Source organism: Podarcis cretensis, assembly GCF_951804945.1.
Source record: "Podarcis cretensis genome assembly, chromosome: Z".
Taxonomy (NCBI): Eukaryota; Metazoa; Chordata; class Lepidosauria; order Squamata; family Lacertidae; genus Podarcis; species Podarcis cretensis.
The window spans coordinates 35714054-35740345 of NC_137184.1; the positions used below are offsets into that span (position 1 = coordinate 35714054).

At 40.9% G+C, this 26292-nt stretch overlaps 1 long non-coding RNA gene across 2 annotated transcripts in view; it reads right to left on the reverse strand.

Annotated features, from left to right (window-relative positions):
* LOC307208119 overlaps positions 1-5974 on the reverse strand; it is a 28486-nt gene extending 22512 nt beyond the window's left edge. For both annotated transcript variants that reach the window (XR_013834995.1, XR_013834996.1), the window contains exon 1: positions 5892-5974. This is a non-coding gene — a long non-coding RNA (uncharacterized lncRNA). The remainder of the gene's footprint in view (positions 1-5891) is intronic.
* Between the last annotated feature and the right edge of the window lie 20318 nt (positions 5975-26292).

A 26292-nucleotide genomic window follows, 5' to 3' on the forward strand; every position in this document is an offset into this window, starting at 1 on the left:
ATGCTAATCCTTCTGTTCTTACACCACATTCCAGTGTGATACCATGTGTGCTACCCCAACAACAGTAGGCTTCCTGCTCAGAACATTACCACACATACACAAGTTTCTAGGTGCCAAACCAAAGATTTAAGAAAGTGCAAAGCCATGCTAAATGTTGTTATTCTTCAGAAAATTCCACCAGAAGTCCTCAAATGGTTTACCTGTGAAGGAACACCAAAATCTTCCTCAAAGTAAGGTTTGATTTCAATATGAAAGCTAGCTGAATGGTAACCACAGTTGCTTTCAAACTGAAGGCCATGTAAGGAACATGTGATCATGTAGCAAATAGTTTGGGGAAATGAGAGTTGTAGTTTCTCAACATCTGGAGACATCCACAATTTCCCCTCATTTGGCCTAAAACAAGGGTAGCTAATATGGTGCCCTCCAAATATTGCTGGCTTGCAACTATAATTCCCAGCCAGAATGACCAGTGTTCAGGTATGATGGGAGTTGTAGTCCAGTACATAGGCTACTGGTGAATTTCATTTCCATACACATCTGGCATCACATTTGAAAATGAACCTTTGATTTTAACAGGAGTTAGAGATACAGTCGTGAACAATAGATTTATCAGCAGTGATCAGTGATGGTAACCAAATGGTATTTTCTTGTTTAGAAACAATAATACTCTTGAGTACCATGTGCTTGGATACAAAAGATAATGGATTGCTGCCATCTTTATCCCCAGCTTAAACCATCTGCTAGAAAATTCTAAGTCCCAGTATGAAATTATTTTTTGTTAGGTTTAAAACTAGACCAGGGTCTAGTGATTCCATCCTATGAGACTTGTCATGATCCCCTTTATTCATCTTGCCCCAGCTGGCTTTCTATAAAGTGTGTATGCTCTGGGACATGAGGACAGGAACAGTTGGTCCAAGTTATGAAACCAAGGTCAAGGCTAACATTCACTTCCCTTCTGAGTAAAACAGCAGCCGACTAAGCCTAAAATACATGTGTGAGGGAAGGCTGTTCATCAATTACAGTCGGTTAACTCTCTCTCTCTCTCTCTCTCTCTCTCTCTCTCTCTCTCAAGTCTTTGTAAAATTGACACTGCAATTGTCTGCAATTAAAATGCCAGCTGGAACAATAAAAATCTCAGGAGTGAAAATCAGTAGAGTCGATGGACAAAGTACAGCAGACATCTTAAAATTGAGAGGTTTTACTGCCTTATAAAACAAAGTGTACCATGTTGACTAATGCTCAGAATGTAGACACTAAAATCAGGCACTCGTAGACTGTCCCCTGCGAGTCACAAACATAAAAAGTGCAAACAGAAATGCCATCTCTGCTGTCCTTTGATAGTGGTTTCCCCTCTAAAATGAGAATTTTGAAGACCACTTTCATAGTAAGGGATGTGAAAATAAAGTAAAATCCTGGCTTCTAACTTCACCCATCTTGGGAAACTTGGTTTACATGATAGAAAATGAAGGATGCAAACATCATTTATTGATTATTTATTTAATAGAGTGTTCTTTTAAGAAGCAAGAATCCACCTTTCCTCTTACGTGGTGCTTGGGCAAGCTTACGATTAAATAAAAGTGAGACAAAAATACATTAAAATACACATAACATATTAATAAAAGGAAAATGCCCACAACAAAAAACAAATTATAACTGTGAAATGAAAAGCCCATCAAACAGAAGGTGAGTCAAATGATGAGTCTGATCTTGGCAGTGAAAATCCGTACACAAAAGGCCAAATGGAATCACAGGCCACATCCACACCATACGTTTAAAGCATTATCGTACCACTTTAATGGTAATGGGCTCCCCCAAAGAATCATGGGAACTGTGCTTTGTTAAATATGCTGAAAACTGTTAGGCGACCCCCATTCCTCTCACGGAAGCAAATTCCCAGAGAATGCTAGGTATCGTTGTTGGTGAAGGACTCTGTGTGAGAGGCAGGGAAGGGAAGATCTCCCAGGGTGATATGCTGGGAGAAGAAAAGCAATTTCCCAGGTGAAAGCTGGAAGGGTTCACATATTTTTGTGTGGGACAAGAGTTAACATCTACCTGTGATAGAGGACTTTGCATTATTCCTTTCCTTTCCTTTCCTTTTTGTTTTTATTTTTGTTTAGATTGGTTCATTTTTTATTGTGATGTATTATGAAAATTCTTAATAATATCATATCATATCTATCTATCTATCTATCTATCTATCATCTATCTATCTAATGAGTTGAAGGAAGAACGTGGTACAGCTGGGCTTTCTAAAGACTGGATGGTGTCTTCCCATCTCTCTCCCTCTCTTAGTATTGTTTTTCTTGTTTAAGGAAATCATTCTTGTTTAAGGAAAGCCACAATAATTGTTTGTTCAGGCATGTACAGCTCTTCTAAGAACAGTTTCAGGTAACCAATTAGTTCATTTAATTACGTTTATACAGAGATCTGGCAAAGATCTCTGAAAACATTGTCCCTGTGCCATGAAATACTTTGCCCTCTCTCACATAAAATAAACAAGTATTGGCTTACATTTAGTATTTAATTTCAACAACAGACAGCATAAGGCTGCCTAAAAAAGTCAAACTTCTTTAGATGGAATGGAGCACCTGCCAAATATAATTTAGCGACTCTGCTGGCACACCTTGCTTTCCATTAAAACTACCTTTCAAAGCTGACCAGCCAAAAAACACATGCTATCTGAGATCTATAAAGCTGATCAAGGTATGTTAATTAAACACATAACAACATATTCGTTTGTTTTTAAAAAAGGGGGAGTTGAATCCAGATTTAATCATACTCAAAGTAGACCTAGTGAAATCAATGGGAATTAAGCCTATTGATTTTGCTGTACCTATTCAAATCATGACAAAATCTGGATCCAGCCCAATAGTTATTTCTTTTCTTCAAATAGAATGTCTGGAAGTCTAGTAATTCCAAAATACCTTTTAGACACTGAATTGTGTTCAACTAAGTTTTGCTCTTAATAGACCCAAAGGAATTAATGATCATGACGTTTTTCTGTCCAATAATTTCAATGGGTTTACTCTGAGTAAAACTTAGTTGACTGCAACCCACTCACTTTCAGTGGCATGCAGCTAAGTTCTATATTGCAAGTAACCTAACGTACCTATGTTCACTCATTTCAAAGTGTCTTCTCTCAGTAATGTGTGGTTGAATATCACATTTTGTGCAGAATAAATGTGGGGATGGCATTGTTGTAGTTTTGAAACGGACTTGTTTTATATTATTATTTATTTATTTACAACACTATATATACTTATGAAGAGAAAGAAGGAAAACGATATCCATCAACTTGGCAAATCCAAGCATGATTAATAAAACAAAACAGGAATGTGAACAAATAGCTTCAATTAATTCATAAATTATATACAGAGATATTCCTTAACTCAGTGCCAACAACATATACACTGATTAAATAATTTCATTTTCTTTCCCAAGAAATTAGGAAGCTGCAACTATTAATTATCAAACTATCATACTATTGTTGAAGGATTTGTTTTATATTTTAATTGTGGATGTTTAATGTTTTGAAGGAAATGTTCTATTGTGTGTCTTAATTATTTGTGGACATTTTCATATTTGATTTTATGTTTCTGAAATGATTAGAAATGATTTTGGCATGTAAGCAGTCAATAAAACAAACAATCAAATAACTGTGGTAGCAGGCTCCACATTTTGACTGGAACCTTTGGCCATCCAGATGTTGCTAAACTATAACTTCCATTAGCCCCAATAAGCATGGACAGTGGCTAGGGATGGTGGGAGTTTTAGTGCAGCAACACCTGCAGTGTCTCCTACACCTGTATTAGAACCTAGGATAGTCACTTAGACATCAGCTGCTCAGCACTTATAGCAGCGCTGCTGAGATCAGCTGCACTACAGAATTTCTCAGTATAGTGTATAGCTGGATGGCATTCAACTAATGCACAGAAGAGAAGTCCCTCAAACCTACATAGACAATCAGACCATGTGAGGTTCATGCCACTGGTTGCTAAGCAACATCTCCACCAGTCTTCCTCTTGGCTGGTTGGCTTTAACATTAACAAAACTAACCCTTAAGTCACAAACTGATCTATTCCTGCTGCTGCTTCCAACCCCACCTGCCTGTCAAAATCGTTTATGGAGTTGTGCATTCCAGAATGTGACCTGCTGGGGTAGATCTTGTTCCCTACCTCTAAGTTATAGGGAAGACATTAGTTCTAATACAATTATAATTAGTTCAATCACAAGGCTGGATAAAGGGGATATTGGAAGTTAATTAACTCAAAATACTGAGTCATTACAGACACTGAGGAAGGTCAATAGCTCAGAGATTGAGCATTTGCTTTGGGTGTAGAAACTCCCATATTCTGCTTATAGCATCTTCTGGTAGGGCAGTCTGAAAACTTGTAGAGCTGTGTGGACAATACTGAGCTAGATAGATCAACGGCCTGACTCACTATTAGGCACTAACATATCAATACAAGTTTCCTTCTGTATGGTGGCGAGGTGGTTACAAGAATCACTGGCCAATGAGAACCCACTGCCTGTTTCATGCGATGCCCCTCATGCGACAGGTGGGGGGGGAGCTGCATATTCCATATGGTACCTCCATTTGTGTTGTAGATAGGCACAACAAGAGTCAAACAAAGAGCTAGTACATATCAACCACCCTCTTTCCACCCATTTTTCACTGTATTCCAATTCAATGCAGACATGCAAAAGTCCCACTGAAATTAATGGGGCATAAATTAGTCAGAACTAATTGACTTCAATGGGATTTGACTGGATTTGGGCCAGGCTATTTTGTTATTATATGGAGGGTTTTATCTCTCTGTGTTGATGTGGCTGTTTCCATATGTGTGAGGCCTGAAACAATTGTCATGGCCACCCTCCAAAGCTCAACAACTTTGCCCCCCGGCTCCAAAAGAAAAGCTCAAAAACTTTTGTGGATTTTCACTTTTTGAAATATGGCAACCCTAGTCTACATGATTTGATCTATTCTGGTGCCATTTTGAGAGGGAACTTTGTTGTCAATGTAATAGATCTTTTTTCCTGCTTGCTCAGGAAACATATTGAATTTTGGCACAGCGAATGAACTTTGCACTTTCTCCTTAAGTTAAGACCAGCATTGACACTCCATTTCTTCTCTTCTGATCACTTGAACTAGAAGAAACCCTGTTATAAGCCTGTGTTAGGAGCCCTGCCAGACAGCTGCATATATCCCTTTTTAATAACCAGTTAACCAGTTATGTTACCAACTCCTGTGTGAAGCATGAGTGAGTAATTGGCATTTAGCAGAAAACTCACCCGCTACACATTGTTCCTGCCAATAGCAAACTCAGGTGGTCAAGTGAAACTGTGCCACCCCAAAATAAGGCAGTGTTTTCTACATTCTTATGGGAGCCAAAATTATGTTTGCAAGCAAAATGTAAAATATTTTTAAAGCCACAGGCTGACAAGAACCTGTGTGTTTATGTGACATAGGAAAAACTGAAAGGGAAATTAAAATAAAAGGGAATTAAACTGAAAGAGAATTAAAATAAAGAGGGGGGGAGGAGGAAAGGAAACTGGTTTGCTCAGGCCTCCTAATACAAGGCTGGGAAACCTTTCTAGCTGTCAACTTTCAGATTTGAAAATAAGGGGTCAGCATCCTTGAAAATAAGGGATCAGCAGCCTCACCTGTCCCGGGGACAGTCTACGGGATATCTAACAATCCGGGATAGCAGCGGGAAGCAACGGGAAACGGTGCTGGAATAAGGGAATTTCCCGCAAAAAAAGGGAAGGTGGACAGCTATAGCTGGAGGACCATATTTATTTCTGCAGACGGCAAAAACTGAAACAACAGGTGTGACTCTTAGTTTTGTACAGTAGTTTGCTTTCTTGCCATGCAAAAATAAGTTTTCTACCTGCCTTCACATTTGCATATCTTCATCCTCCAACTGGAAAAACAAGAGGCATTGCTGCAGTTCAGGCCAAAGCACTCGAGGAGGTGTAGAGCAGGACTGGTGAGAGATGCAGCCTGGGTAGGGGAGGTGTGGCCTGAGGAGGAGGGTCCTGAAGGCTGAATAGAGAGACTTGGAAGGTCACATTTTGGCCCCCAAGCCTGAGGTTTTTCACCCCTGCCCTAATTGTAGATATCCTGGAAGTAGAATAAGGATGGCCAGAACTGCTGCTTCCATATAGCACCAAAATGCTTAGGAATGGGTATGATAAACTGGTCCAGACCTGGGCCTCTAGCATGACAGCAGGAAGAGTCTCAGAGGAGTAGAGGGAAATATGTGCTTTTCCACATCCTTCTATGAAGCTTGAACAGGAGCATAAGGCTTCTATTCCAGATGGGAAATTCAGCTTGGTCTGGATTTTAATGCGAGCTTATGTCATTGGCAGTTTCCAAAACAATACGCACAGTGATCACATACCCTCCAACATTTCTCCGATGAAAATAGGGTTGTCTCATTCCATAATGATAATTTTACTATTTATACCCCACAAATCTTACTGGGTTGCCCCAGCTACTCTGGGCAGCTTCCAACATATATAAAAACATTAAAAATCCTTCCCTATACAGTGGTACCTCCGGTTAAGTACTTAATTTGTTCTGGAGGTCTGTACTTAACCTGAAACTGTTCTTAACCTGAAGCACCACTTTAGCTAATGGGGCCTCCTGCTGTTGCCGCGCCACCAGAGCACGATTTCTGTTCTCATCCTGAAGCAAAGTTCTTAACCTGAAGCACTATTTCTGGGTTAGCGGAGTCTATAACCTGAAGGGTATGTAACCTGAAGCATATGTAACCCGAGGTACCACTGTACAGGATTGCCTTCAGACTGCTTGGGGGTCAGATAACTCCATACCCTGCAACATTTCTCCAGTAAAATAGGGATATCCTAAGGAAAAGTGCTAGCACAAAGTGCAAGTAGATAAATAGGCACCACTCCGGCGGGAAGGGAAACAGCATATCCGTGCACTGCTCTGGTTTCGCCAGAAGCAGCTTAGCCATGCTGGCCACATGACCTGGAAAAACTGTCTGTGGTAGTGGACAAACGCCAGCTCCCTCGGCCTTTAAAGCGAGATGAGCGCTGCAACCCCAGAGTTGTCTGCGACTGGACTTAATTGTCAGGAGTCCCTTTACCTTTAAGGAAAAGTGGGACATTATGGGATCAAATCAGAAACCGGGGCGGCTTCTCTAAATCAATGACGTCCCTGGAAAATAGGGACACTTGGAGGGTCTGCAATCACAATTTCCAACTTCACATTTTACAAAATGCAGCCATACTTTAAAAGATGCACTTCTCCAAATTCTGTCATGTGATTCTTCAGTTTAATAATAAATACAAAAATGTATACCAGGGTACAATTGTGCATAAAAGCATGTTAAGTGAATAAGATACAAATATGCATTACGCAGTGGATAATTGCTTGCAAAAATTTCCTTATCAGGCACAAATATGTACAGAAATGTGCTTGTTAAAAGAACTTTGCAGTAAAATGCTGATGAATTTTCATGATAGCTTGAATAAATAAATAAAGATATGCTATTTTAGATATGAGACTCTGCTATTCTGGGTGGTTGTCTTCTGTGTGCTTCCTCTTGGCAAGTGAGGGCTACATCAAAGTTAGGATAACATATTCAAAAACAGACCAGTTGTGGAAAGGTGTCATCCTATCCTTAGATGCTTTCACTTTCATGCCCTGTGAAGGACACCAGGAGGTTCTTATGGACAAGACCTTTAGGTAATGGCCCCCTACGTAAAGGTAAAGGGATCTCTGACCATTAGGTCCAGTCGTGACTGACTCTGGGGTTGTGGCACTCATCTCGCTTCATTGGCCGAGGGAGCCGGCGTACAGCTTCCGGGTCATGTGGCCAGCATGACTCAGTGGTTTAACCCACAGTGCCACCTGCGTCCAGTGGCCCCCTACTGGTGCTCAAAAACAGTGTAGGTTTATCTCAGCATCAATTCACTGCATCTCTTCGGTGTTCCCATAAGGGAGTGTGGTTGGAACCCTAAAGACTACTCAGGTCACACCTTCCACATTGGTGCTGCCAGTATAGCATTTGAATGGGATTTAGAGGCAGAGCACATCAATACTTTTGGGCACTGGTGGTTGACTGCATACAAAGGCTATATCCTCTCATTTAATGTGTCTTTATAATAATCCTCTTCCAGGTACTTCCAGCAATAACGTCTGAATCATGGGCCACAGTATCATGACCATGCACCTTCATTCAAGAGCCACAGTTATTTGAATGGGGCAGCACAGCATGTGTTAGGGAACACTTCTCCCTACATTGCTGCATGAATTCACTATTTGTGAACTGCCCCTGCCCCCAAGCTCTTGGTTCTCTGGCTGGGCAAGAGTGATTTGGTTTCCATGAAGGATATCAAGCTCATCATGGCTGTGGTCACCGATGCTGAAAGTCTGTGTGCACGGCATCTGGACCTCACAATCCTCTTATCAGAGCTTCTTCAGCGGCAAGAAGCAAATGAGCCAGAACACATAAACTATTCCCTGTGAAAGATCAACAAGGCATTGTGGCATGTCACTGTGCAACTTGAAGGGCAAGCCATTCCCCATCCTAACATCAAATTCGATAACCGGGACTTTTTCAGACCAGATGACATTCACTTATCCACCTCTGGGACTAAGTGCTGGGTAAGGGTATCTCTGATTGGTTGCAGTTGTAGGTGGTTGGGCAGTGAATCATCTTAAAGATGAAAGCTTTGGGTGAAGTAGTACGTCACCCTGTACTGAATCAGTGGCGTATTCAGGGTACCCCATTAGAGGGGTCTTAGTGGAAGTCTTTGTCTAGAAGCAAAGCATGGGGCAGATGGGCCATAGAGCTTCCACTGGTGGTCTTATGATGGCTACCTCAGTAGATCAGTGTCTTGAGGAGGCCATAACCTGAAACAGTTTAAGACCTCCAGCCGGAGGCTAGAATGGACATACACCCTTTGCCTGGGCCAAAGTTACGTACACCTGTAATCAATAAAGTTTTAATCCAGACTGCTATCAGCTTGAGTTTGTTCTATCACAACTCACCTTATTCACTGGCCAGGGGAAGGTAGCACTGGGACTTGGACTGCAATGCCAAAGTTACCTGGAACTCAGTTTGAAAATTACTTCCTGAAGAAATCCCTTTTTAATTTTGTGTAAGCATTTAATAGCAGACAACTATACTTATTAGTGGAGAAAATCTTCATACAAATTAGAAAACATCTGGTAGAACTGCAAATTTGTGCCTGTAGACCTGAATCGTAGGCATCATCAAATAGGTTGGAAGGAATTATAGTAATGATGATAGTATTGCTCCTGAAGCTGAAAATGGCTAATTGCACAGCCCTTTTGAATTGGCAGATTATTTGACTTGCAACAGCTCTTGTACATTTGCATGATTCAGGAACAATTAGCTCCCTTTGCAAAATCAGTGCTGGTCTTTTAGCAAAACCCACATTCAGGTAGAGAGTGATTGATTTACTTCCAAGGGGGGAAAGTTTGTTTATTTTCTTGGTGAGCATAGATCTAATATAAAGCCTGACATCTCATGGAACTGAAAACAACAATCAAAAGATGACTAGCTATACTTTTTTACAAACAGAAACTGTTTCCACTGTGCATATACTTGAGGAGCAGTTGTTTACAAGTAACGATGAATTTCAAAGCTGATTTCAATTTTCCTTTCCTTTGACACAAAAGATGTGTTCAAAGTAAATAAGGAAAGAGTGTAGGAATGAAATTATTTGGCTGTCCAGAGGGTAGTACATGAATTACAGCTACACTAATAGCAACTTTTGTTTCTTTAGATGACAGCAGGTATGAATTTCTGAATTTATTCCATTACAATTGAATGAAAAATTTCTCTCGGAGAGTGGAGCACTGATGTTACATCCATCACAGTCTGATGGTTTTTGCTCCTCACAAGCACATAAAAAAAGGTGTGGCTTGAACAGCAAATCTACACGTATTGAGATAAGTTTTAAAGAGCACTAGAGAGATAAAACAGTGGACTGCAGGACTCAATAGGAAAGCAAGTCTAATCTTGACTGACATGCAAGGCTGAAAACTACTAGGTAGAAGATTCTTTCATGTTAAGGTAATAAATCTGAAGCTGGTCTTTCTCGATTGTATGCAGGGGACTTTTAATTCTCATTCTCATTAACGTTATCATCATCAGCATAATCATTTGCTAGTTTCTGAGCAAGCTCTGCCAGATTGCCAGTGGCTTGCCATCCAGTAGGAATAGAACCAAGAGTTGGAGAGGGAAGAGGTTCCCCTAGCACCACCAGACTAAATTCCCCCATTTGTTCATTGTTCCTGATGGGATTACTCCACAAACTCCAAAAACCATAAATTCAGATGGGTGTTAAGAAACGTGTGTCCTGACCAAGTATGTGAACAGTACTCCAAACACATACAGTGGTACCTTGGGTTACAGATGCTTCAGGTTAATGACACTTCAGGTTACAGACTCCACTAACCCAGAAATAGTACCCCGGGTTAAGAACTTTGCTTCAGGATGAGAACAGAAACCACGCGGCGTGGCGGCAGCAGGAGGCCCCATTATCTAAAGTGGTACCTCAGGTTAAGAACAGTTTCAGGTTAAGAACAGACCTCCCAAATGAATTAAGTTCTTAACCCGAGGTACCACTGTAATGTCAATTGTCAGAAAGAGCATGGCTATATCTACAAAAAATTGGCAGACTTCTGGTTAGTAATTTGCTTAGATCCAGGGATAGGGAAACTTCTTCTACCTAAGGTTCACATTTCCTTCTGGGCATTTCTCTAGTAGTCAGGGTCAAGGATAGAAGTAGACTCAGTAACCTCTGGGCAAGAAAAAAAGTATTGAGTTCAAGAACATATCCTATCCAGGCAAAAATACCTAAGGAAGCTGTAAAGCAGACCCAGAGTGAGATATGGTCCAGGGAGAGTGTGTGTGGCAAGGGAGGGTGTGTGATCTGGATAGAGTGCTGAGGGCCAGATAGAGAGAACTAAAAGTCCACTTTGTGCCCAGGGGCACAAATTGCCCCATCCCTGTAAAGCTTAGATAAATTGGCTTGTTTCAGATTAATGGTAAAAAGATGAAGATGCATACCTGAGCTCACTTGCACTTCTAAGATATACTACTGTATCTGTTTGGTCTTTGTGACTTTCTTGATTGAATTAGACAGTGGTCCCACTAATGCTGTGGAGTGCTGAAGTTCCTAAAATGAGAAGTATGAAATAAGAAACAAATCCAGCTTCACGCCCAGGAAAAGAGAAGAAACTTGGCAATACAGTCTCCAAAGGAAGTTCTTCATTTTCTCTCTCCCACTTGCTGCTCAGTGGAGGCTTTCAAACTGTGTGGAGCACAGTGTCTTTCTGAGAGACCTAAAGTGACAGTTCTACTTATTTATGCCATAGCTTCAAGAGAGATGGGTTGGATAGCAAAAAGCTTTGCGAAAGAATGTGAGGCTACACCTGTGCCAAAAAGACATTTTTCTTCACTCCACTGGAAATAAATTGGTTTCCCAGATTCAAACCAGATCCCCTGCCTTGCATATTTATTGTATTTCTTCTCTGATAATAAATTGCCTTGTTCACCTTGGGCTGAACACCCAAGTCCATAGAGACAATGGATATGAATGTAACTCAAATGCATTGCTTATTGGCAATCAGACTGTAGGAGCTAAGCATGGAGTGCTTGATGATATCTGATGAGTGTTCATCATCTTCCATTGCATCTGTGAAGACGGCATAGGACTCAGCAATTTGCCATATCACGCCCCCAGTTAAATGAGAAGAGTTTTGTTTTTGACAAGAACACCAACCAAGCTTCTATTTTCTGGATTTGCATAACAATTTTTTTTTTTTTTGGGGGGGGTTATGCAGTACAGTGGTGTAAGGGGGAATTATTTGCTACATTAAACCACTTGCTTAGATGCATTCCTTCAAAGGAGAGAGTTAATTACAAGCAACAAAACAAAAGACTAGACTAGTCCCCAGCTGATATTACTTGCATAATGTGTAACTAGACAAGAATTACCTTTGCTTTGGACAAACTACAGCCCATGGGGAAATCACTTAAAACTGGGGCAGGGGACATTTCTTAGTTCAAGGCCCGCATTCCCTTCTGGACCACCTTCTGAGGGCCACATGCCAATGGTGGGAGGGGCCAGAGACAAAGGTGGGTGGTGGAATCTACACATATTTGCACTTTCCTCTCCTTCCTCCATCCAGGTAAGCAAGAAGCATGATCAGAACTCAAGGACACATTCCAGCCAGGGGAGAAACTACTCAAGGAGAATGTGAAGCAAGGCCAGTGTGGAGAGCTACATTTGGCCTTATGCCTACCATGCAGAGAAATGAGATTTTGAAAAATTGGTAGATGCAAACGCAATAATGAAATTAACTAAAATATAAATGCTCAGGGTCTGTTAAGAATTTGGCCTGAGCAAAATTCCAAGGAATAGAGAGGCCAAAGAACTGATTTGGGGATTTAGGCCTGTGGTTCCCCACCTCTCACTTCTCATTTTACAAACTTTGTTCTACAATTGGGCAAATCTTTTTGGATAACCCACCCAAGCAAAGTCTAGGGTGGGAAGAGGGGAAATCCTCTTTTATTCTTTCTACCCCCAGTTCAGGGATGCAGGTGGCGCTGTGGGATAACCACAGAGCCTAGGACTTGCCAATCAGAAGGTCGGCGGTTTGAATCCCTGCGATGGGGAGAGCTCCCATTGCTCGGTCCCTGCTCCTGCCAACCTAGCAGTTCAAAAGCATGTCAAAGTGCAAGTAGATAAATAGGTCCCGCTCTGGCGGAAAGGTAAACGGCGTTTCCGTGCGCTGCTCTGGTTCGCCAGAAGTGGCTTAGTCATGCTGGCCACATGGCCTGGAAGCTGTATGCCGGCTCCCTCGGCCAATAAAGCGAGATGAGCACCGCAACCCCAGAGTGGGTCACGACTGGACCTAACAGTCAGGGGTCCCTTTGCCCTTACCTTACCCCCAGTTCATGAACCATCCACAAACACTCCTTCTACACTGTCATGTTTCAAATCAATCTGTTGAGCTATTTATAGACCCAGCATGGATCCCAATTTGGCCTGAGGCCATTTCTACCAAACTATACCCATCTGATGCCATATGTGATGTCAGGTGAGGGACAGGTAGAGACAAGGCTGCAAAATGCACAACCAGGAGCCTTTGAAGTGAATTGGACAATGAGGATTGCTTTCACTGTCATCCAGTTGATTGGTGGTAAAAGCAAGCCAGTTGAAATCTACGAGGAATTCAGTAGTCGGCCAATCTTAGTAGAAGGAAGAGCTTGAAGTCATTACCTTGAAGTCATTTCAATCTTCCTGAGTTTGACTGAACAGTTTTATGATCCTCTGTGTTAATTGTCCATATAATGACTGAGAAGCAGGGCCACACAAGGATGTCTATGCATTGAAGCACACATCTGCAGGGAGGAAGCCAATGTATGAGCAGCTGTGCACACATAGGCTTTACTGTTTGCCGTAATCTGTGTCAGTATGATTATTGGGGCTTGCTCCCAGCCTTAGCACAGAACCCCCCTCAAGTAAAAGGGTCTTTTATACTACATTTGTTTAGGAAGTGTATGGAGGAAATGTGGCACAAGGTTTGAATGCAGTGTTTTGAATTGAGTCAATAGAAGACTGTGGGGTTTTTTTGTTTTTTTAAAAAAGAGCTAGGGAGAGAAAAGCTTTAGCTGAGTTTACTGCTAATGATTGAAAGGATTGTATTAAGCTTGCAATAGTCATAAATTGGCTTCCTGTTTTATTCCTTTTTTTTTTTTTAAGGATCAGCAGTAAGCTCACTGTTCTGGTTAATAAATATTGTTAGGCATTTGTGGGGTGCCAGGGTTCCCTTTCTGGGCTCCAGCCAGCAAATGAGTGGAGCCACACCCTGGGCTCTGGGAGTAAGCAGAAGAGAATGTCAGGGTTTTTAGGAAGAAGAAGTTTCAGGTTTGCAGTTTTCCTTGATCTGAGCTAAGGAAAGAAGGTGTCAGTTTGCAAGCAGAGGCAGGCTGGAGAAAGTTCAGGGGAGGGTTCAGAACACCATGTGGGCTGACAGTTTGAACCCAGGACTGTGGCCATGGAAAAAGCAGGGCCCTCTTGGAGTGTAGTGCTGGGACCACCTCCACTGTAGGCTCAGGTTGTATGTATGTGTAAACAAACCACATATCATAACGACCCAACAGTAGCTGCTGTGCCTCATTTCCAAAGGAAACACGAACCCTGGGTTAGTGCCTGGACTGCATCTTGCACTGTTGTGGAGATTGGGGTGGCATGCAACAATATTATTCAGTTAGTTACTGCAGGAAGCTGTAGGTCATTACTACCCTCTGAGAATGCTCAGGTGTAGTTTTAGCTAAAAATGATTTCGTAACCTGTTAAGCTACTGGTTATTGGTAGACAATCAACATCTTGCATTTAAAACATATTGGCAGGGATGGGAAACCTATGGCCTTCTGGGTGTTCTTTGATTCCAGCATGGTCCAAGGTCTGGGATGATAGGAATCAGAGTCCAGATATTAGTTTTTGAGATATTTGTGAATCATTACAATTGGTGTGAAACATTACAATTGGTGACCAAATTGGTTCCAAATCATGGTAAAGGTAAAGGACCCTGGACGGTTAAGTCCAGTTGAATTAGACTATGGGGTGCTGCACTCATCCCCACTTTCAGACCAAAGAAGCCAATGTTTGTCTACAGACAACTTTCTGGATCATGTGGCCAGCATGACTAAACAACTTCTGGCACAAAGGAACACTGCGACGGAAGCCAGAGCACACACGGAAATGCCGTTTACCTTCCTGCCGCAGCATACCTATGTATCTACTTGCACTGGTGTACTTTCGAACTGCTAGGTTAGCAGATGCTGGGAAAGAGAAATGGGAGCTCACTCCATTGCGGGGATTCGAACCTCCGACCTTCTGATTGGCAAACCCAAGAGGCTCAGTGGTTTAGACAACAGCACCACCTGGGTCCCCATCCAAATAATGAGTGACGTTCAACTTAAGGAATATAACTCCATTGATTTCAGTGGGTCTGCTCTGAGCCAGACATAGCTGGATACCAGTTTGTAAATAAAGAAATGTCACCAACTCAATAACTTGATAAATGATTGATCAATGATTTGATTTTTTTTCACACCTGGTGTGCAGAAGGGCAAAGAATCAGGCTAGTTTGATTTTATTTTAGCTATGCACCCTGTTATTCCTGAATTTCTGTTTTCATAATACTGTTTTACTGTTTTTTATATTGTATTTTTGTATACCAGTTAGATTTTTTTTTTAATATTAAGCAGTTTAGAAATGTGGGGGGGGGGGCTATTATCATGCAACCCCCATTGGAAGACTTACAGTGCATGAAGTCAGGGAGCTGACAAGTGAAACAAGCAGCGGCACATGTGTGTGTGTGTGTGTGTGTGTGTGTGTGCATCTCTGGACTAGAAATACAAGAATAAAACTCACTTTGCATCTGAGATGGAGAGCAGAACTTCTCCTTCAAAAGGAATACGTCTCTGAGAGTCTTGATCCCTGATTGCAGAGTAATCATTGATAATAATTAGAGAAGCAATGTAATAATTTATTTAATTAGTTACATTAAACATCATCAACAACAAATGTGTTGTGCTAGCCATTGGCATAGACAGCTTTTAAAATCTTTTGATTGACTTAACTGGACAACACAATTTTGTTGCTGTTTCATATAGGTACTTTAAAACACAGGCCTGTGGGAGGTATTAGAACAGGGAGTAGCAGCTGCCGCTGCCACCAAAGCAAACAAACAAACAAAACAGTTCAGAATATTTGGGGGAATTCTGCAATTTTTAGGGGGTGGTGAGAGAAAGAAAAATACCTACAGGGGAAAGACTATTTTGGGAAATTTCAGCTGAGTTCTAAAAAAACCTTGTAGGTTGTAGGTACAATCTTAAATTCTCATGGCTGTTCTAAAATGCAGCCTGCTGTGGGTGACACACATGTAGATCAGCTGTAAACATGAAAAATGAAAGAGCCATACCTCTGTTGTAGAGCATCTGTCATGTATGCAGAAGGTCCCGGGTTTAGTCTCCTGGTAGGTCTGGGAATTAAAATCCTGGACACCTCCTGCCAGTCAGTGTACTCGATACTGAGCAAGATGGACCAATGATGATGAAGATGATGATAATTCATAATTTATATCCCACCAATCTAGCTGGGTTTCCCCAGCCACTCTGGCATCAAACATTAAAAACTTCCCTAAATAGAGCTGACTTCAGGTGTCTTCTAAAAGTCAGGTAGTTGTTTATTTCCTTGACATCTTGATGGGAGGACGTTCCATAGGGCAGGCACCACTACCGAGAAGGCCCTCTGCCCGGTTCCCTGTAACCTCGCTTTTTGCAGTGAGGGAACTGCCTGAAGGCCCTCGGAGCTGGACCTTAGTGTCTGAGCTGAACAATGATCTGAATCATATAAGGCACTTTTCTATGTTCCTAAAATCACCTCCTCCCCCTCAGGGTTATTGTTTTATTCATCCAGTAAATCAGTTTGTCCAATTGAAACTCATATGATTAATTGACTAGGATTTCTTTAATCAGGCGAGAGGCTTAATACTAATTAACACAGATCTACCTCTATGTTCTTTGCTTCTAGGTCTGCCATCAGTTCTGAGCTCCCAAACCTTTCAAAATTTGATCCTGATTGCGTTTTCTTTTTATGTGCTTCATTTTGAAGACTCTTATCAAAATGGTTTATACAATATTTAATTTTAACATGTGTTGGCTTGCTTGGTTCTTTTTAGTGACAGAAGCAGTCAGTGGCTGATTCCAAAGCTTTCACCTGCTTTGAGTGGGCTCTGATTCCACAGAGAAGTGCTTTCAATCTACTTTGAAAAATACAGCACTGGCGAGACTGATAAGAGGGAAAATGTTCTTCTTAGAAGGGAAATTCCCCATGGAGTCATACAGCAGCAGCCATTAGTCCTCTAGATTAGGGACTTTCAACACTTCCTGATTCAGCTACATAGAAGGAAGGAAATCTCATCTAAATAATAGCCATATTTTTCTTGATTGTTGTAGGCTGTCATATCAGAATCTGAGGCCAATCCCTCAACATTCCCTCAATGGTGACAAAGAAATGCTCTTACTCAGTGTTTCTCAAACATGATCACAGTGAGAAAGGACCTAGAAAACTATTTATTCACATGAATTGTGACTGTTTCTCTGCCATTATTCTGCTGTCTCCAGAGAATCATGGAAACTTTCAACTTAATTTTGTATGAAAACCTTGGGGTCAACTTGACCTATGAAACCAGGGATGGGGAACCAGAAGCCCCCAAGATGTTGTTGAACTACATCAGCTGCAGGCACTAACACCTGTAGTCAGGGAAGTACTTCTTAACCCAGAAAATATGAATGAATTTATATGGCTTTAAAGGAGATTAGGCAAATCTCTGGAGGATAAGGCAACTATTGGCTGCTAGTCACAATGGCTATATTACTTCATATATCAGAGGCAGTATGATTCTGAATATCCGTTGTTAGGAACCATGAGTAGAGAATGCTATTACACTTCAAAAGCCAATGCAATTATGGGCTGCATCAATAGGAATATAACATCTAGATCAAGGGAAGACCTCACCTGGAGTACTGTGTCCAGTTCTGGGCACCACAGTTCAAGAAGGACACTGACAAACTGGAACGTGTCCAGAGGAGGGCAACCAAAATGGTCAAAGGCCTGGAAACTATGCCTTATGAGGAACGGCTAAGGAAGCTGGGCATGTTTAGCCTGGAGAAGAGGAGGTTAAGGGGTGATATGATAGCCATGTTCAAATATATAAAAGGATGTCACATAGAGGAGGGAGAAAGGTTGTTTTCTACTGCTCCAGAGAAGCGGACACGGAGCAATGGTTCCAAACTACAAGAAAGAAGATTCCACCTAAACATTAGGAAGAACTTCCTGACAGTAAGAGCTGTTCGACAGTGGAATTTGCTGCCAAGGAGTGTGGTGGAGTCTCCTTCTTTGGAGGTCTTTAAGCAGAGGCTTGACAACCATATGTCAGGAGTGCTCTGATAGTGTTTCCTGCTTGGCAGGGGGTTGGACTCGATGGCCCTTGTGGTCTCTTCCAACTCTATGATTCTATGATTCTATGATTCTGTCCTCTTTCTGGGCTTGACCTGTGAGAGAAGATGGATCTTTGGCATAATCTAGTACAGTGATACCTCGGGTTACATACGCTTCAGGTTACATACTCCGCTAACCCAGAAATAGTGCTTCAGGTTAAGAACTTTGCTTCAGGATGAAAACAGAAATCATGCTCCGGCGGCAGCGGGAGGCCACATTAGCTAAACTGGTGCTTCATGGTTAAGAACAGTTTCAGGTTAAGAACGGACCTCCAGAACAAATTAAGTACTTAACCCGAGGTACCACTGTAGTGCTCTTCTTACATTCTTATGGCCACAGCTTCCCTACACCTACATTAAAGATTCAGTTTGTGATCCTGTTCTTTATTTCTCTGACAGCCATCTTTCTTTAACACCCAGCTGTCCTATTCCCCCATCCCAGCAGGAGAAATCATCAACAGCCCATCATGTGTAGACACAGCCAAATCTGGTCTTCCACAACTGATCCTACCTACCAATGCAGCTTAATGATGTTACGAACTTTGTGACTGACAGAGCTGTTGATGTTCGAGACATTAAAAAGTCCTTGTGATTCTACCAGGTAGAAAGCTTGTCAGGAAGTGAAGCTCTTCCCTGAGAGACACAGGCATAACATTTATGAAGGCTGCAGAAGTGAACTGGATTCAAGCAAGGACCAGTGATGCAAATTTATAAGAATGAAGAAAGGGATCTAGAGGAATGAGATCGGTTTATAAATAAGTGTGATGCAAACTGACAAGGGAAGAGGACGGAGTCCTTCAGGAATAAGTTCAAGTTAACAATAAATGCAATTGAAAGTGACAAGCTGAGAGGTAGAGGACATTGCAAGTGAAATATGGTCAAAAATGTATAAGTTGCCTGTACTGACAAGGAAAAGCTATTGAGCTGCTGGTTTAAGAGTATTTCCAAGTTGAAACACTGGTAGTCTGCATAAAATGTTTTTGTTGTTGTTGTCATGGATGTCCTGTGGTCCAGTGCGCAATTAAAACATGAATGTGCATGCCTCTGCATTTCCTAGTCATATGGGACTATAACTCTTCCATGGTACATTAAAATCTTCAGGTAAAGAAAAGATAAATGTACATCAATGTGACTAACTTTATTGATGGCCATGCTTTTCCTGCTTGACTGATGGGCTTGCCATTAAGGGGTAATCCTATAGCTATAGCTATTTTATTCCTTTGAATGTCACCGGGTGTTTTTTTTTTAAAAAAAAGATTACATATGGCACAATGAAATTCTGATAGAATGGAAAATGGGTTAATGTGGTTCACTGATTTCTGAAAAATAGTCTGTACACTTTTCTTTTTGAAGTAGTTCTGTCCACAGCTCCCTAGTCTGACTGGGTTGTCTACCTGAGTTTGAATAATAAAGGATAGAGGACCTGTGGCCCTACAGATGTTGTAGGACAGCAACTGTGACTATACCTTGCCATTGGCCACCATGCTGGCTGGGGCTAATGGGAGCTGCAGTCCAATAACATCTGGAGGGTCACAGGTTGCATGTTCCTAGGTAGGCTAGAAGGATCCTGAAGGTACAGAATCATAGAACTATAGAGTTGGAAGGTGCCCTAATCTAATCCAATCTCCTACAATGCACACGATTCTTCCATGGATGATAGAAAGTGGCTAACACTGGCAGTGTTGAGAAGGAAGGGCAGGCAGCAATCCTATAAGATAGCCTTTGTCAACCTTGGATCCCCAGATGTCGTTGGACTATGACCAGTGGTCCTGCTAGCTAGGGGGTGATGGGAGTTGTAGTCCAACAACATCTGGAGACCCAAGGTTGTCAAAGGTTGCTTTAAGACAAAAGGGATAGGGGCAGACAGCTACACAGGGAGGTGACATGCATCTCTTTCACTGTTCATGCCTAACCAGAGATGAACACTTTTAGGTGCATGAATACACTCCTCTAGCACTTTCAGAATAATAAACTAAAGCTTTATGACTTTCCCCAGGTCAGTTTTGATGATTGGATTCACATTAAAATCCAAACAAAGCCAATTTTATCTCCCATCTCTAGGTGATGGTGCTCCACTTTATTATAAGAAGTTACAATATCTATATCAGGAATCAGAGGCTTTAGAGTAAGAGCACTGTAATGATGACACATTCTCCTGGAGAATATTAGGTTATGTGACATACTGTTGGCCCTGAAAGGATTCAAGCTAAATGTTTGCAAAAGTTGTCTCTCCTAATAAAGCCTCATTGACTCACAAAACCTTTAGGATTGTACATTGCCTGAGGTGCATTGAAGCAGCAAGGAGACTGATAAATATTAAATTAATCTTTATGGAGAAGGAGAATGTGCTAAATTCTTAGTTCACTAATACTGATTTTAGATGCTGCTTTTTCTGGCAGTTTTTTTTTTTAAAAAACATTTAAAGCAACATTAAAGTATCATTGTAATTTTGCTGTAGCTGTAAAGAAAGGTGAAATATAAATGTTTGAAATCTATCAGCTTTCTGATAATGGCTTCATGCTTGCAAAGTTTTAAACCTTTTGTGTTAAACCACCTAGAATGTCACTAAACCTTGCAGTATCCTTTTCATGCAAATAGTGAATGGGCCATGATTTTTCACCAATTCCCTTGAATTCCTTGTTAACTGGAAATGCATCCTCCTCCTCCTGTTGTTTGTTAAGAATTTTTTTTTTATCTGCTTATCGTAATTGGGTTGTGTTTATTAGACATTATCACCATTGACTATCAGGGAAATTGCAGTAGTAAAAGCAGGAACTCTGCAACAAATAAAGTATTCACCACACAGAAAAAGTCAATGCAACCAGCATGCTAAGGATGGATTAGCATTGACAACTATAAATCCACCGATTCGATAAAATGTGAAGCAGTGTGTGTGTTTTGGTGATTGATGATTTGTGGCAGAAGAGGTTGCATGATTACAGCCAACAATACTTTAAAAAGGAAGAAACAAATAATGCTGAAACATATGGTGTCACTCACACAAAGCCATTTATATATAGTTCTACATGTGGTCATGCTGTATATCATGCTGTACCAGCATTAGCAATCTTGAAGCAAAGTAGTTGTAGCATCAGAATTAAAGAGATTTAAATCTGTGCCATTATTGTACTTAGTCATTCTATTTTCTGTCTGCATTCTGACAGGACTTTGTTCTGTTTTCATGATATTTCCTTCCCAGATAATTTTTGTGTTTTATGTTATCTTTCACACAATGCCAAATCTGCTTCAGGAAATCTAGTGGAATGTCATGGATTTAGCACTTTAGCATTTTCATATTAATCGCTTCCAGGAAGGGAAAAAAATCCATTTGCCACTCTGTTGTCTCAGAAAATTGTGGGATGAAATTTGTGACATACAGTTCTTTCCTGCTATTTTCATGGGTAAATCATGAAGGAACAGAAGTGTACACATTTTAAAAGGGTGGGGTGATAGTGACATATGTGATGACACCTGCAGTTGTGTCATGCCATGCTCACTGAGGTGAATGAAATGATCACAACATGGTGGTATATTGATCAAAAAGCCACAGTTCCTTCTTTAGGTAGCTCCTGGTTTATAGGAGAGAGGTAGTTATTACTTTCTTTAGTCCCACACAGAATATAGTCTTTGGGATTGATAGAGAGGGCATTCAGCTTGGTTGTGTTCAGCTTGCGGAAATATGCAGCCAGGGCTAGGTTTCTCCTACCTTTTTGTGATTGTTATTATGTATTAGTCAGTTGTCTCAATGTTGGAAGAAAGTTTGAGTAGGTGAGTAGACTTAGCAGAGTGGGGCTGAGAAACAACTGGAACATTCCATCCCTGCTTTCCACCATTAAATTTGGATGGATCAGGTCAGTTTGCATCAGAATTCAATAACTCTTTAAGCACACCTATGGACATCTTAGAAAATCCTGAGCTTGATGGAGCTTTGAATGGAACCCCTTTCAAGCATGCTTTAAATGTGTTATCTAATATTTCACAAAAGGTGTAGCAGTAATGAGCATGCTAACTTTGTGTCCTCAACTGTACCCAAATGGAATTAAAAGAGGATTAGACAAATTCATGGTGGATAAATCTATCAATGGATACTAGCAATTGTGGCCATGTTGACTCTTCAAAGTATGTCTTTGCACTCAGGTCCTGCTTATAGTCTTCCCATATGCATGTGGATGGCCGCAGTAAGACTACGATGAAGAACTAGATGGGTTGCTGGCCTGATCCAGCAGGGTTTTCCTTGTTATATTTTTATGTCATTCTTTTAATCCTCCATGAATTTGAGGGAGACTCTCCAAAGAAGAAAGTCTTGTTGAACTTATGGATGCACCTGTGCATTTTGGAATCCTGATTTTCTAGTGTCTTTATATTCAGGGAGCTGCCACAATAACTGGAGGCTTACCACTTTATAGTTTCACCCTCCAACTCATGAAGAGTGCTGTGAACGATTCCAGACAGTAAAGCTAACATGCTGTCCCTTCTTCCCTGCATGTTTAGTTTAGAAAACAGTTTCATATGTTCCTCCTATATTCCTAAGTAAGCTACAGAGGATTGGAAAAATGAAACAAGGAAGGCCAAGAGAAGATGTATTTCTGCACAGCAGGGATAGCAAGGACTTGAGGAGGGAGACACAGTCATAGGTGGAAACTCTAGGCATCAGGACTACATCATTAAAGTTCACGCAGAACAGCATTTTTGGAAGATACCTTATACGCATTCAAACAATCATTCCATCTAACTCAACACTGTCAACTCTGACCGTCAATGGCTCTCTAGGCTTTGAGGTGGGGGCATTCTTTGCCCTACCTGGAAATGCTGGACATAGAACCATTTTTGCATCTATCACTGAACTATGGTCTTTGTCTCTGAAGGAGATAGCTGGACTACAAGCTTATAGATTTTTTCTTTCTGAGCAACACAGCTGCTGCCCATCCCTTTTTGGAAAGCAAAGCAAAGCAAGACATTGGTGACAATAAACCTTAAAAGAACTTAGCATTTGCTCAGGACCATCTTTGCCTTTTCCTGTCTTCATTCTGAGTCAATATTTTAAGCTTAAGCTTTGTTGTTTCCAATTCTTTTACAGTGAGCTATATTTTCACATAACAGCATCATTTTCACCTCTTATTACTAGGCAAATGTTTGACCTTGGGACCCTTGTTTTCCTCCTCTTTGTGTGTGAGGCATACTGTGGCAAAAGTGGGAATGGGTGGGAGGGAGAGAAAAAGATTCTAGTTTTTAACTCTGTCCATTGGGCAAATGTCCACAACTGCTCTGCTATTTAATGCTATGATGCCCTCCCTGTGCCTAGGGACCATTGAGATTGTTAGTGTTTAGTTATTGCCTGTCATCAGAATGCTAAAATGAAGCAGGCATCCTTCTGAGCTGCTTGAGTAGGAACGGTAAATGTCAAAGATAAGTCGTTCAATTGGCAGTGGCATTGCTTTTAGTTTTAATATAAGAGATAAATCTGCCAAGTGTAGGAACACCCACTGTGCACAATAAGTGAATTTTGACAGAACAAATTGGTTTTCTCTTAGCTATTCATGCTGCATTAGCTCAAAGAAAAGGCAACACAGGCATTTAAATACACACGCACACACACAAAACCCCAAAAGAACTATCAATGACAGCCCATTTAGCATTCCAGACAATCAAATATTGTCCATTAGGTATGAAAGACTCACTCGTGATTGGTACAGTAGGTATTTGATTTCAACCTCTTAATCAGTTTCTTCCTCTTATTACTGACTGTTACCATTGCTTTGATCCCGAAAGAAAGAAAAAAATCAATATAAAATCTGCTTGATCCTTTACATCTTTTTTCTGCTTTGCAGTTTCACAACTGCATCCATTTTTACACTTGAAGATAGGGGCAGTTATAATTAGTGATAACAGGCATCTGGAGGGAGGAGAAGGAACACAGTTATCAGGAGAGAAGCTGGAAAAGGTGAAATTGCTTTTATCCCATTTGATGATAGGTTGGTAGAAGCAACTGCTTTGCTCTGAGAAGGGAATAAAAATGGGTTTATTTGTGTGAGTCCTGAGACTGGCCTGCTTTGAATGAAATCCACACAAAACTGTGATTTATGATAGCATATTGAAAGTTTGAGGACGCAGAAGGGCACTTATCTAGCAGTGTCAGTTTCCAGGCTAGTGATGAAAAGTACAGTCCTCTACATCAGGTGTGGGGAACCTTTTGCCCTCTAGATGTTGCTAAACATCCCATCATGATTGGCGAACTGATTCCATGCACTTGCTCTGCATGTCCACTCAGAAGTAATCCTGAGTTCAATGGGACTTCCACAGAATAATGTATCAGAGCTATATGCAATTGTTACACCAAAATTCTTCACCTTATTTGTGAGCATAGAAAGTGGAGAAACTATTTTGCAAAATTCAGGGGGAAGGGACAGTTTCCAGGAGCGGTGCTCACTATTAATTGTTGAAGTAACATAGCTTCTTTAGTTCATTTTCCCCAATGTGGCAGCATCAGCAACTACAACAACAACTGCTACTACTACAAGTATGAGGGCAGCCTGCTTACCATTTTTCATCCTCCCTAACAACAACAATTTTATTATTTGTACCCTGCCCATCTGACTGAGCTGCCCTAGCCACTCTGGGTGGCTTCCCACAGATATAAAAATGTAATAAAACATCAACCATTAAAAACTTCCTTATTTATGGCTGCCTTCAAATGTCTTCTAAAAGTTGTATAGTTTATTTTATCTCTTTGAAATCTAATGGTAGGACATTCCATAGGGTGGGCACCACTACCGAGAAGGCCCTCTGCCTGGTTCCCTGTAACTTCAATTCTCATAGTGAAGGAACTGCCAGAAGGCCCTCGGAGCTGGACCTCAGTGTCCAGGCTGAATGATGGGGATGGAGATGCTCCTTCAGTGGCCTATAGTGGTAGCAAAATGGTGGAGAATGTTTGAAGGAAATTTTGTTAAGTGGCATTGTTTGACTCAGAAGGGAGGGGGGAAAATAAACTCAGAAATCTCAGGGGGAAATAAATATATTCTGAGAAATATTGGCTCAGCTCCAGTGTGTATAACAGAGATAGCCAAAATTGCAGTCTCCAGATGTTGTTAAACTACAGATCCCACCATCCTCAGCTATAGAGCATACTAGCTGGGGCTGATGGGAACTGGCTGCCCCTGGTGTATAGAGGATTGCAGCCTAAATAAATACAAGTGGATATATTTGTTCAGAAAGTATTTCTATAATCAATTAATGTGCACAGAACTTAATAGAGGAATAAAAATAGAAGAGAGGTCTCAGACTCAAGGAGGTTGCAATTTAAAATTTGACACCAGTAGAAGCGGGAGATATGGAGGCAATGTAAACAGTTGCTCTTTTAAACACAACTACACCAAATTGAGATTGTAGTTGCCAACATATTTTAAAAGGTTGCTTTCCTGAGAAAGCAGAGCATATTTCTGAGAGAATATGTTATGATAGCTTTATGGACTGGTTTTCATCTCTTATTCACTTTCTTGTAAATTGGTCTGTTTGGGATGATAAACGTAGTTAGTTTTCCATTTGTGTAACAATGATTGGGTGCATAAATATTTAACAGTGTTAAAGTTAGAATAAATGCAGCTAAATTACACTATGCTAAAAATAAACACTAAGATGAGAAAGTTGGAGACACAGTGGTACATCTATCCTTGAGATGTTGAAGCAGGCGTGATGGGGCATCAGTAATTCTTTGAGCATAATTTTGATGGGAGCCTAACTGTGTGCATAGAGCTTTTCTGAAATGTATAAAATAGTAAACCTAGTTGTCCACTTGAGTTGATCATATTATAACAAGATAGCACAGCATCTTTCTTCTTCTTCTTATTTCCCCCAATGAATCATTTGTTTCAAGAAGAAACAAACAGGAACTCGTAAGAAACTGTTTTTATTACCCCCTTCCCTCCTAGGCAACATAACACTTCTATTTTTTAATGTTGCGTTTTTTTGATGCAATAGTTTAAGGCTGCATACACAGCATATATTTAAAGCAAACCTTTAAAGCACATGACTTCCCACCCAAACAATTGTGGGCACTGTAGTTTGTTAAGGATGCTCTCTCTGTGGGGGGGAGGAGATAAACTACAGCCCCCAGTCTTCTTTGGGGGGAGTCATATGCTTTAAATATATGGCATGTATGAAGCCTGTCTTTGAAGTAGTTTAATACTTTAAAGATTGGTGTAGAAATTAATAA